This window comes from Dermacentor silvarum, chromosome 4 (genome assembly GCF_013339745.2).
Source record: "Dermacentor silvarum isolate Dsil-2018 chromosome 4, BIME_Dsil_1.4, whole genome shotgun sequence".
Classification (NCBI taxonomy): domain Eukaryota; kingdom Metazoa; phylum Arthropoda; class Arachnida; order Ixodida; family Ixodidae; genus Dermacentor; species Dermacentor silvarum.
Window position 1 is genome coordinate 74,165,058 of NC_051157.2, and position 14,336 is coordinate 74,179,393.

General features: G+C 47.2%; 1 pseudogene; it reads right to left on the reverse strand.

The window, feature by feature from the left end:
- Positions 1-3,739: 3,739 nt before the first annotated feature.
- On the reverse strand, positions 3,740-9,839 carry LOC119448171 (putative uncharacterized protein DDB_G0271606; annotated as a pseudogene).
- Between the last annotated feature and the right edge of the window lie 4,497 nt (positions 9,840-14,336).

Consider the following 14,336-nt stretch of genomic DNA (forward strand, 5'->3'; position numbering starts at 1 on the left):
GAGAATAGAGCCGCGGTGTGACTATGCTTTGTGGTGTTCTGAAAAAAAAAAGGTGCGTTTTGGTTGAAAAACTGGTGAAATACGAAATTGTACCCCCTGTGCAGCCTTACACTGGCAGAATAAATTGAGTTGCAGCGCTGCGTTCTCACCTGTGGTGGCGTCTTCCTGTTTTCTTTGAGGACCATAGGCGTTAAACTCTGTGGCATTGGAGATTAGCATGAAGATCACTGAAAGAAAAAAAAAAATACTGCACTCTAACGGAACCATTGAAGATTTGAACCAGGCTAATTTGAGCTTAGCTGTAAATGCATACTGAATAAAAAATAATATGTTAAGCTATAGCATATATTTCTAAGCGGCTGTGCAACTGTTGGCGGGACTGAAGTATGTGTCGAAGTCTGTGACTGTACATTGCGCTTCAACGTGAACTGCTTCATGTAGAATGTTATATTTGAGTGAATAGCTGAGGCATCGAACGAAACGAACGATATTTTGATCAAGAAATAGAATGAAAGATGAATTTTTTTTCATTTGGGATTATTTCAACACCACGAAATTGCTCTTTTATGGCGTGGTAAAGCTGCCCCAAACACTCGTATTGACAGCTTCAGCTTTTTGTACAAATTTTGTATGTGCCTGCACCCACTCAACGTTTTTCGACAGTCTATGGGTATTTTCTGTACAGTGTTTTATATACCGAATGCGAATAATTACACTGTTTGTGAATTCAAAATTATTACATTTCTCCAATGACCACGTTCGGAGGCTTATCAACCCAGATATACGAAAGAAAGACACCTAAGGACTTCTTATGCGCTGTGAATGCGACAGCATTAATCTTTAATTGAACGCCGCTAAGCAGTATTTCCGAGTTATGAACTCCTCTTGGACAAGCGATCGCGTTGAGACACTTGGCGCGTTTTGATTTAGCTTACCGAGGCGCAGTTAGAACACAGGCGAGAGCTTGCGCGGCCAAGGAGCGCGCGGATAACACAACTTGTATTTCTTGAGGGAGCAATTAATGAAGCACTGCTTCACGGTATGCAGGTTTTAACTTCGCGTTACGGCCAATTGTTTGGAAGAGGCATTGACCTGTAGAACTTGTAGTTTGTGAGATTCTCCTATTTTCCCAGTGTTTCTAAATGTGCTGGATGAGGCAAAGAAGAGAGAGTACTGGAGCCTTCGGTAAATAGTAGTTAACCGGCTAATTATGCCGAACCATACATGCAGGACGTTGTGGGTGCCAGCCATGGGTTTGTGGTTAGGTGTAGTATGTGTACTGCTGTAACAGCTCCAGCACCTTTGCTTCAGAGAAGTGTGCCGCATGTCTCATCGTTCTGTCCCTTCCATGACCCAGGTGCATGATGCCGTTCGCGTACGTCCAGTTTGACTTGTTGCGTGCTGGCGCGTATAGGTTTGAATGCAAAGTCGTGGGTGAATGGATGGACGCTATGAACGTCCCCTTTGAAACAGGTCGGTGGGTAGTGCCACCAAGATCTTGTTCTTATTTTGCCTAATGTCCTACCTATCTTTTTTTAAGCGCACAAAGAATTTGTGTGCTTTGTGAGCCAAGCTCAAAGTTTCTGAACCACTACTGGGAACTTTGTTTCCGTACGCCTCCGTTGTTTGTGGTCGCCCTACTTTTCTGCCACCTAACCTACAATCGTTTTTTACTACTCGCTATTGCGGGCATGTTTACTTTCCCCCTGCTATTCCTGAACACAAGGGCGTCAAGGAGGCCAGTGGAGGCCAGGCAACCAACAGCTGGGTGTTCTAATGTCTAATGTCTAACACACTCTAATGTCTTCACCTACCGAGCCCGACAAGCGCCACCCCTGCCACCGCCAGTACAAGCACCACGAGCACCTGGCCATTCTTCGTCTCTTGCCTGCGTATGACAAAGGCGAAATGAGATAATGATGATATAGTAAGCGTGGCTAAAAAGTGCAGGAACCATCGGAACCCAACCTTTGAGTAACGAAACCTTGGCGGTGGATAATATTAAGTGAGCCAGGGCAGGACAGGGAAGTATCTGAGCGCAGTCTGAGTTAGTGATTAGGTGTAAATTGTAGTATGTGCGCCGCAGTAATAGCTCCTGCAGCTTCGCTTGCTTGGTTGCTTGGCATATTCAGTCCACCCTTTAATGGGATAAGAACTGTCACGAGCTTCACAGTGCGCTGTTGTGAATTAGTACCAAGGCGTCATGTCAGTTATTAAAGCTATTATTTCTCGCTCATTTGACCATGGGTGCAGAAAACGCACTGCAGGAAAGCCAACTTACACAATGGAACTATCTGTGCATCTGCGCACACAAAAGAATAACGACTGCGCATCTGGGTACACAATATAACAACGGCGCACGACATACGTATCGTAGAACACTACAGTTTACATTCGCATTTGTACCGATAAGAACAATGGGAACTGCAGCGCCATGCTACCTAGACAACTGTATATACCTGCATTACATTACGCGCCTCACGCAATGCATTCCCGGCCGTCACCATGGGTCTATAGGCCGCGGGTGCAGCGCATGGCAGTAGAGGCTGCCGTACGCGAGCGTAAGCGCGAGCGCGATCGTGCCCGTAAGGCCGATCCCGTGTATCGGCAACGGCGATACACGTGATCGGCCTACCACATCGATACACGGGATCAAGAAAAAACAATTATGGGGTTGTACGTGCCAAAACCACGATTTGATTATGAGGCACGCCGCAGTGGAGGACTCCGGAAATTTGGACCACCAGGGATTCTTTAACGTGCACCTAAATCTAAGTACACGGGTGTTTTAGCGTTTCGCCCCCATCGAAATGCGGCCGCCGTGACCGGGATTCGATCCCACGACCTCGTGCTTAGCAGCTGATACACGGGATCTACCACAGCGATCACAAGGCAATACTGTGCAAGTGTACATAGAATCGTCCGTGAACGTGTGAGTGTGTATGTGTAATCAGCGGCTACATGATCTAAAATAAAAGCTATGCAACTTAACGAAATGCGTCCTCAATCAACTTAACGTTCAAAAAATATAATCCTAAACAAGCAATGAAATCCAACAAGCATATGCATCGCAACGGTCACTCAGCATTTCTTGGGTTCGTTGCGTAGTCGTTGGCTTTGGACTTTGACTTTGATTCAGTTTGCATGGGTGAAAGCTTCGCGTTCAACCATCTTTCTTTAAGAAAGAGGATTAGATTTTTTTCATCCTTCTTGGAAACGTCGATATACTGTCTTAATGTATCACGAACAAGCCCAAATTGCCACCTTAGTGAAGTATTGTCATGAGTTTAGAAAAAAGAAAACATATCCTAACTCCCGCAAGCTTTTATCCAATTGCACATATCAGCGAATGTTTTTCATCTCGCATTTATTCCGATCGCGCTTTGGATTGTTTCGAATTCATTATTTCGAATAAGGCATCAATGAAATCACAGCAAGGACCGCAGGGATGTAGTAGCACGTTCTTGTTAATTCTCCTGAATTGTTCAGCCTCATGAATAAAGTCATGAATTGTTGCAGTGCCGGCGACATCTGGAGAGGGCGGCGTGACTCAAGCTTAGCGCAAGCACGGGTTTCCCCTATCTTCAGTGCAAATCACCACATCGCAACGGAGATTTCGGAGTAAACGTCCCAGCTGGTTATACGACATTCTGCACCGTTTTTTAAAGGTGCAGGGTAGCTTCATCGTAGAGTGCCCGTCTACAGCGTGGAGACGAGCATTCTACACTTCAGGTCGGAGTTAAGCAGGAGTTGAGCGGCGCACTGGATAGAAGCAATGTATCGTGAGTGTATTAGAGTACATTGCCCATGAGTTAGGTTCTATTTTCTAGCGATCGACAGCTTTAAGAACTTAAGGGAAAAATAAACTGTAGAGAGATTTGCTGCAAAAATGCTGTCTAGGTTTAACGACGCACGTACTATTACATTATTTTTCATGTTGCTGAAGATACGGAGTTCTCTGTATATGTTATGAGGAAATGGCGCCAAGCAAACACTAGCCACAATTGAATCGTAAGGAACAGTAAAGGGACCGCAATGTGTATTATTGGGAGATTTGAACAATGGTAAAAAAAATAATATATTTCACTACATTTGTACAACAGCTGAGCGACTGTCCAGCAGCATTCCCCTATAGCAACCTTAAAGCGAAACAACTGGATATGCAAAAACTGGGAACATTGTGCGTCTTGAAGCCACCTTGACAGGTACGCTGCGACAGCTAGTCTCAAAGTTTTAACGGCACAGTGAAGCAAAGTTAATACATAAGGAATTGTCACAAAATATACAATATGATTCATCACTTTTTCAGGAGACATTACAACAACAACAGCAACAACAAAGAAAAAGATGCAAAAGAAGATGGCTCGCGTGTACTTACTGTGGTACCACCACTTTAGAAAAGAAATATAAGGAGTAGGTTAAATATCGAAACATAAGTTGACCCTACAACTCTAATGCATTTGATGTCACCTCAACAACATGCGAGGGCTGTTGATTTTCTTTTAAGACCCCTGATTTAGGATTAACGGGTGATTCTACATTTCTGGAACACCTGCTGCTGCCAGTTATCTACTACAAGCAACTAACTACTCGCAGCACCTGACTGTCACAATGATTTTGTGCGTGAAGTGCTTTGTGATAAGGTGGACTTGAGTTATAATTGAGAGCTTGCAGTTTGGAACACACGAAGTGGAAATGCTTCTCACACTGACATGCTTCAATTCTCCAATTCAGACATTTGTCATGAGAACTGAGAGCCGGGTGAGTTACTGTTGTTCCATCTTAACAAAACAAAGCGCAAAAAGAAAGTAGACAAGCAAAGAAACGAAAATAAATGTGGTTGATCCCTCTTATATAGGAATCGGTATAGAACACGAAAGTGAAACGTGTCTTCACAGAAGTAGTGTAATGTTTATTGCACATTGATATATAATGTCTATTGGTGTTTTGTGGCTAAAGCGCCCTTAGGCGTTGATGTACCCACGCTGACGCCTGGTGGCACGTCTCCTCCATCACGACTACCAACGTCGATGACCATGAGCAACCGTCGTGCATATGGAAGCTGCACTACGCTGCACACGCTAGCACAACGCGAAAGACGAAGCACGTAACTGACACACTAATACAACGCGCAAGACAAAGCACGTAACTGAATCGTCACCGAGTCAAATCAGCATGTACAGCGCGTCGTAATTGCAGCCTCCGCGATCAACTTCAGAAACATTTTCAGAGCTAATTGCGGAGGCCACGCTCCGCTGTGCTGAGTACGGTGAACGCCACCTAGGTGGCGTTGGTAGTGCTTCTTGATGCCAGCGTCCCTTCGAATGCTGGCATCGAGGCGTCGTAGTGCTGAGACCACCGAAGCGTTCACTGTGCGGTGCGCGTTAGTGTCATAATGCAGTACTTCTCTTTTCTGCTCGTAGGCGGCGGCACCGCCCCGAGCAAGAGCGCGGGTACACGGAGGAGTGTTAGATATATAAGGCGCGTCTGTGTAGCTCTCTGCAAATGCGTTTGTGGCGCAATGGGTTAAACGCTCGGCGATCTATCGTCGCGGACCGAGAGGTCGTGGGTTCGATTTCCAAATTTTGCATGTTTGTGGAACTTTTTCTTCTGGTTTCTTTCTTTGTATTATGTTCGTGTACATTGTAAGAACGTCATTCCGTATTTCCGTATGACGTATTTCCGTGACGGAAATGAGACTGTGACACTGTGAGAATTCCATTTTTGTTCACTAAAACCTTGCACCACGTGGAGCGCCTGCGCGGTTGATGTCGTTGGATGATTTTCTCCGCCACCCGCGATCACACGCCGGTTGCCGACGCCGGATTTTCTGCGACACGGGACCCTAAACGCTATCTGGTTAAATAGTGCAAGGGCCTTCCCATTTTAATATAAGACCCCTTATATTGCCCCTGAAAAACGTCTTTCCGACAAGGCATTTCAGTTTAAAAGTGAAGCCGACTTTAAGCGGATCGGTGTAAGCTTGGATTTTGTGAGCTGGCTTTCTCATGTTCAGGGTTGCAGTGAATGAAGCCTACTTGCCGTATGCGAACAATGCGATGCGAACGGGTCCCGATAACGCTATCGGGACCCGTTCGCCTCTTAAAGGCCTCTTAAAGGCGAAGCTCAAGCGTCCTCCAATTTTTTGCATTCCGCTAATTGCATAATTAGTCTAACTAATTATTCAACTTCTCAATCATTAAAGTTAAATGTGTCAGTGAGAAAATTGTAGAACATGAAAAAAATGTGGGCAGCTTACACTAGTGGTGCAAGGCGGGAATAAACAGCGGAGCTGGTGATGGACCTAGCTTCTTCCAGGTTTTACTAGGCTTGGCTATAGGTTTTGCTAGGAAATACTAAGTGCTGCTAGGAACGGTATTCTGGATCAGCTCGCCGCCGACGCGCGGATTCTCGCTTGGCCGCGCGACGCGCTTCAAGATGAGCGGCTTCTTCTTCGGGTGTCCGGATCTTTTTCGGTCGTCCCATGTCAAGGCTACATGTACTCGCCACAGAGTCAACAAGAGTTCTGCCGCCGTCGTGGTGGCTCCGCGCTTTGTCTCCCCGGTGACGTCACGGCCAAGCTGCGCCTCCACATTTGCCGGGGCGTGGCTTGTCTAACCTTGCCGCCGCCTGCGGCACCTGCTGCAGTCACGGACACTACGCGTGTTCAACGCGAACGCGGGGAAACAGGAAAACGCGGACGGAGTCAGCAGCAGCTCTGCGCGTTGCCTCGTTGGTGCTGCTACAATTTCTTTCTCTCTTTCTCTCTGTCGCTCTCATTTTCTCTTTTTCTCTCCCGAGGATATCGCGCGCCGCGCGCATGCTCTCCTTCTCTTTCCTTAACGTCCCATTTCAAGGCAACATGTGCACGGCACGGAGAGGAGAAGCACATGCCGCTCCGCGAGGTGGTTGCTAGGCAACGCGCGGTGACGTCATCACTAGGAGCAGTTTTTTGTTTGCAATACGCGGCCTAACCAAGAACTTAAACAGCTCCGCTGTTCAAACTTTCGATACAGCTTTCTGTTGCTCAATACGTGCTACATAAAAGCGCTTTTCCGAGCGTGAAAGAAGGCCGCGAATACACGCAAAGTGCCTCGAGCGGCCAGTGCCCGGCACTATTGCTAGTATTCGCGGCCTTCTCTCACGCTCGGTAAAGCGCTTTTATGTAGCCCGTAGTGAGCAACAGAAAACTGTATCGGGAGAATTTCATGTTGCTCTACAATTTTCTTATTCACACTCTTCATCTAATTATAATAATTGAGAAGTTGATTAATTAATTAAGGCCACCAAAAAATAATCTGAGTACCTCCAAGCGACGACAAGCATCAATAGCTTGATTTGGTCCAGTTACGTTGAATTCGCATATTTATAAAGTTTGGCCCAAGTTACTTAAACACCCTGTATATAAAAAAAAAAAGGACAAGTCAAAGGCGTTTGACATCGAAAACAGACACGGTATTCTTGGGCGCTGTAGTGTACCATGTGGTTTCTTATTTAAACAACACCAGCTTTGGTATCTGCCCACAGCATTAGAATGCACTGTCTCCGGGATTAGTCCGCACTTTCATTCAGTTAAAGTCACACCTCCGGCTCCGGTTTTAGGCACGTGCAGTTTGAACGAGTGCACCTTCGTTTTATTACGGCCCTTTTTGCGCTGATTACGCATTATTAGTGCTCCCTGCACAACTCGATGCCACTGTGCTGTGACTTGGTGTGCACTTTTTTTTTCCAAGCTACATTTTGGGGCCTTTCTCGTTGTCCTACGTGCACTTGAAGGCCTCAAATCATCTAATTTGACAAGACGAAAGTGGCCAGATACCAAGATGCCACGAACCCTAAATAAATTTTAAGTGGCCAAAGATCATCTTGCCTTCAAAAAAGACGTTCTTTACTGTAAGCTCTCTTTTTAAGATCTCTGTTAACACAAACAATAATATTTGTAAACGAGTTTATGAGCGAGAAAAGGGGAAAGAAAAGAAAAGAAATATGAGGGAACGGAAGAAACAAGGCCTATTTCCGTCCAAGAGTCTAACAGCGAAGTATGTACGTATGCGTTTTCACGAATTTGATTGACGACGTGGGATTTGCGCAGTACTCTTACCTGTGTGTCTCGACGCTTGCGGTCTAGATCGGTCTGAAAGAATCAGTCGTATAATGATAGTATTTGGTGTCAGAATTACAATAATATTTTCCTACAATTACGCCACTACTAATGCTGCTGCTGCTGCTGCTGCTGCTGCTGCTGCTGCTACTACTACTACTACTACTGCTACTGCTACTACTACTACTACTACTACTACTACTACTACTACTACTACTACTACTACTACTACTACTACTACTACTACTACTACTACTACTACTACTACTACTACTACTACTACTACTACTACTACTACTACTACTACTACTACTACTACTACTACTACTACTACTACTACTACTACTACTACTACTACTACTACTACTACTACTACTACTACTACTACTACTACTACTACTACTACTACTTACTGCTCTGCTGCTGCTGCTGCTGCTGCTGCTGCTGCTGCTGCTGCTGCTGCTGCTGCTGCTGCTGCTGCTGCGGCTGCTGCTGCTGCTGCTGCTGCTGCTGCTGCTGCTGCGCTGCTGCTGCTGCTGCTGCTGCTGCTGCTGCTGCTGCTGCTGCTGCTGCTGCTGCTGCTGCTGCGCTGCTGCTGCTGCTGCTGCTGCGCTGCTGCTGCTGCTGCTGCTGCTGCTGCTGTGCTGCTGCTGCTGGCTGCTGCTGCTGCCTGCTGCTGCTGATGCTGCTGCTGCTGCTGCTGCGCTGCTGCTGCGGCTGCTGCTGCTGCTGCTGCTGCTGCTGCTGCTGCTGCTGCTGCTGCTGCTGCTGCTGCTGCTGCTGCTGATGCTGCTGCTGCTGCTGCTGCTGCTGCTGCTGCTCTGCTGCTGCTGCTGCTGCTGCTGCTGCTGCTGCTGCTGCTGCGTGCTGCTGCTGCTGTGCTGCTGCTGCTGCTGCTGATGCTGCTGCTGTGGCTGCTGCTGCTGCTGCTGCTGCTGCTGCTGCTGCTGCTGCTGCTGCTGCTGCTGCTGCTGCTGCTGCTGCTGCTGCTGCTGCTGCTGCTGCTGCTGCTGCTGCTCTGCTGCTGCTGCTGCTGCTGCGCTGCTGCTGCTGCTGCTGCTGCTGCTGCTGCTGCTGCTGCTGCGCTGCTGCTGCTGCTGCGCTGCTGCTGCTGCTGCTGCTGCGTGCTGCTGCTGCTGCTGACTGCTGCTGCTGCTGTGCTGCTGCCTGCTGCTGCCTTGCTGTGCTGCTGATGCTGCTGCTGCTGCTGCTGCTGCTGCTGCTGCTGCTGCTGCTGCTGCTGCTGCTGCTGCTGCTGCTGCTGCTCTGCTGCTGCTGCTGCTGCTGCTGCTGCTGCTGCTGCTGCTGCTGCTGCTGCTGCTGCTGCTGCTGCTGCTGCTGCTGCTGCTGCTGCTGCTGCTGCTGCTGCTGCTGCTGCTGCTGCTGCTGCTGCTGCTGCTGCTGCTGCTGCTGCTGCTGCTGCTGCTGCTGCTGCTGCTGCTGCTGCTGCTGCTGCTGCTGCTGCTGCTGCTGCTGCTGCTGCTGCTGCTGCTGCTGCTGCTGCTGCTGCTGCTGCTGCTGCTGCTGCTGCTGCTGCTGCTGCTGCTGCTGCTGCTGCTGCTGCTGCTGCTGCTGCTGCTGCTGCTGCTGCTGCTGCTGCTGCTGCTGCTGCTGCTGCTGCTGCTGCTGCTGCTGCTGCTGCTGCTGCTGCTGCTGCTGCTGCTGCTGCTGCTGCTGCTGCTGCTGCTGCTGCTGCTGCTGCTGCTGCTGCTGCTGCTGCTGCTGCTGCTGCTGCTGCTGCTGCTACTGCTACTACTGCTGCTACTACTACTACTGCTACTACTACTACTACTACTACTACTACTACTACTACTACTACTACTACTACTACTACTACTACTACTACTAATAATAATAATAATAATAATAATAGGAGCTACTACTATTGCTACTACTAAAAAAGTTACTTCTGCTTCGAATGAAGCTGAGACCGCACTACTAACATCTCAACCCCTAACAGTACCACGACCACAAAGCAGAAAGAAAAAGTTATCTGTGGAAAAAAAAAAAGGTCCCATTAAGCCAAGGGAGCATGGTGACGACTTATGGTTTGGCAAAGGAAAAGCGAACTCACCACCCATCTTTTTGTTTTCCCGTCACAAACACCGAGAAGAGCCTAAATCACACAGCGACCGTCTCAGAACAGGCCTTCTTCGCGCTTCTTCTTCTTGTTTTCAAGAAATGGTAGTTGCCCACTAAGGAGAATTGGGTAAAAATCAACCGAAAAAGTAAAAAAAGAAAAAGAAAAAAAAACAACGAGGAAAAGCAAGTGCATGACAAATTCAGAAATTTAGGTAAGTTTCCCACTTGTCATACTTGAGTACAAAGTGCGCATAGTTAATGGAGATGCTTTCAAAGAAAAACAAACATAGAAGGCATTAGGAGGATTGGGGAAACAAGTAGAAGTCATAAAGAGCCGGAAAAGGAGGTTTTCATAAATTTAACGTAACACGCATCCGCTCATCTGGTTTACTGTATGGCTACATCACTCTTGATCGAGGCTGAAGCACCATGGAGAAGCAGAAGGAGAGAAAAAAAGTTCATTTAAGAAAATTCTTTCATTCATTCATTTTTATTAGAATAACTATCGAGAAGGAGAAGTCGGTATGAGCTAGTATGCTCTTGCTTTTTATATTACGCAAGGAGGGAAAGAGACGCAAAAGAGTGTTGAAAGATGATGAGGACAGGAAGAGAGGATGATCATACACAATAAACGCATGGCATAGTTGTTGCCTCGAAGCCTGGAGTCCAGCCCAGTGCCCCAAAAATAGTCCAGAACAGCACTCGTAGCTGTTTTTGCTGACGTGTGGTCACGCCGCGTCTCTAAAATAGCACATACCACAGTGTTTGCCTCCCGATGCTTGCTAGCGTAGAGATCAGTACCTGCCCTGCTCCCGCACGCGGACATGAAAGTCCCGAAACCTGTGCTGTAGAGCCTCAGGCACTTGGCAATATTCACACTTATGGTTTTGTAAGTATTGTCCGAATATGAAAAAAAAAGTGTCCCAGTTTCTCCCGAAAGGCAAAGCATCGATTGCGATCGCAAATTAGCCGAGAGCCATACGAAATAAGGATAGTACTTTTATCTATCGGCCGTATCGACTTGTAAACATCCGCTTGCTAACTAAATTAACAAAGCATAGTGTCAGCGCACACAGCAAACATGAACACATCACACTCGATGACCGCGGACACTTGCTGTCAAAACGCTGACGTGAGGAAACGCGGCAGCAGCAGCAGCGAGTGAAGTGACCTTCGAGCTGTTGTCTGTCGCTTCAAGGCAAACTGCGCCGAGTACACACAGAACGCGCAAAGCTACGAGCCGATGCACCTCTAGACTATGCCCACAACGCAGATCGCTCTCAAGATACGGTCGCGTGTCCTCGCGCTCAAACCACATACGCAGTTGCAGCCGGAGTAAAATTCGGCCCCCACCTTCCCTACCCTCCCCCCGATGCCTCGCAACGTTGGTTACCTCGCGCGCGGCGAAAGACAGCGCACTTCCAGCCCGCTTTCCTCCGTCTCGCGCCGGCGAGGTTGAGCCGCATCGTCGTGTCCCCTCGTACGCTTTCACTCGCACATAAAGCATAGGGCGCACGGCAATAGTGCTATCGCCCTTGGACATTATGCGGAACCTCACGGCGACGACCACGGCGACGGCAGAAATTTGCCTAGAGTGTCCATTTATTTATTTATTATACCTCAAGGGTCCCGTGAGGGATATTACTTGAGGGGTGGGTACAGGGGATACAACATAATTACAGTAAAATTGGTGAATACAGGCCAAATGAATACAAGTCAGTTAGCGAATACAAGGCAGAAATAAATAAAATAATAATGATGCGCGGCGGTGTACACGATAATCCTATGGGTTAACGTCGATGCGTGTGATTTCAAGGTCGATCCACATAGGTCGCGAAGCTTCGGGTGAAAAGCGGTTCGGAACCAATTGTCACCAACATCAGCAAGGGTGGTTATGGGAGCTGCGACTGAAGCGCGACTATGTTTGGAGGGAATAAACACTGGGAAAGCGCTGTTTCATTAAAGCGAGACGCAGTTAGATTCATTCAATGAAAATAGAATTCCTAATCCGTTTTATATACGCATGGCGAGAAAAGAAGATACAACTCTATTTTACTTGATCATTATCAATAAATACCTTTTTTCAGCACCCATCGTGAGAGCGCCCATCGAATGCGGCGGGCATTGACGCCGCTATCATTTGCAATGCAATGCAGCTCTTGGAGTGCGAGAATGGAAAGGCGCGCTCGTAAAGTTCACCTGTTACAATACGCCCCCCTCACATGTTGTGTTGTTTTGTATGTCGACGTTTGTCTGAACTAGGTGACGCGGGTAGTTTTATTGTTTCTTAACCTGTGCAGTCAAAAGTGATGAGTTGCGACTGTCAGATACTTGATTACTTTCGTTGTTTTCGTACGACAGCGCTGACCGACGGGCTTGGCGTCCGATAAAAGGACGAACACTCTACGCTATCTACGCCCAAAGCGTTCGTCGGCCTCCAAAGAAAGTATGTTCTGTGCAGCTATGCGATTTCGACACCCGTACGGCTGACCTCTTCCTGCATCGCTTTCTGCGCAGAAAGCTCGGAACGCCCATCAAGTCGAATGGCGGGGCATTTGAATATACAGCTCTACTTTCAGGCCTCCGAAAACAAATTTCGCGCCTATGAGAACAAAATGACGTCACTTCCGTTTTTAACGGATATGACGTCAAATTATTTTTCTTCCACCGGAAGTGTTCCCTCCACACACAGATGGCGCTAAGCCCCATAAACCGCCGATAAGCCGCCATGTTTGGAACGTATGGGCTCCTATGGAAGCTTCGCTACCAGGTGTATTGACCTACCCGCCGTGGTTGCTCAGTGGCTATGGTGTTGGGCTGCTGAGCACGAGGTCGCGGGATCGAATCCCGGCCACGGCGGCCGCATTTCGATGGGGGCGAAATGCGAAAACACCCGTGTACTTAGATTTAGGTGCACGTTAAAGAACCCCAGGTAGTCTAAATTTCCGGAGTCCCCCACTACGGCGTGCCTCATAATCAGAACTGGTTTTGGCACGTAAAACCCTATAATTTAATTTGTTAGGTGTATTGACCTTGTGATTTATTCGACGGCGGATTTGAATTCTGCAGGGTCGGTGATCGTAGCGATATGGCCGGGAAGGCGATTCCAGTGACGCGCAGTATGAATAAAGAATGATTGATGAAATGTTGTGGTGTGGGCACGTGGAGGGATGACGGCGATTGGATGGGTGCTGCGTGACATGCGATGGACGGGAACAATGAGTGCATTTTTAGGCGGCAAACAGTGAAAGAACTTGTGATAAAGATTTAATCGAGAATTTCTGCGGCGATGAGCCAGGGCGGGTAGATCGAGTTGTGATTTCAGCGCTGTGATACTAGAGTTGTAGGAATAATCAATAATTGCTATCAATAATATTGCAACATTGTCATCAATAACATTGCAATAATTGCTATCGCAATAAAAAATACGTATCTTGTCTTACTGTAAACGCAACGTAGCTTTCAAACAATCCACGTGTTCTGTGTAATACTAAGTAACCGTGGAACAGACGCTTGCGAAAATTTGTATTGTAGAGCGGATTCTCCACAAAGCGATAGTATTGCGAAACATCTCGCCATAATCAGCAATATAAGGCATAACTATGACATTTGTCAACACAACCACCGCACACACACACACACACCACACACACACACACACACACACAAAAAAAAAAAAAAGAGCGGCTCTTCTCTTACATCCAAGCGCCGCTGCACCAGCCGCACATATTAGCAACGTGGCTGAGCCTTGCTTGATGATAGATGGCGCCACTTGCGCAAGATAGTGGCATAGACATCACAATTTTCTTTAGAACATGGTGGTGTGTTCAACATACTATTAAATGAATCTGCTGCGGTGTCGTATGGGGTGATATTAATATTGGTATAACTAAGATCAGTTCGTTTTTTACTGCGAATAAGCCTTATTTGCCTACCTCAGCTGTACTAAAGCATCTTATCTATCTACTCTATCTATCTATCTATCTATCTATTATCGATCTATTAGCTATCTATCTATCTTATCTATCTATCTATCTATCTATCTATCTATCTATCTATCTATATCTATCTCTATCTATCTATCTATCTAAGTCATCGATCTATCTATCTATCTATCTATCTATCTATCTTTATCTATTGCCTGCCTTATTGT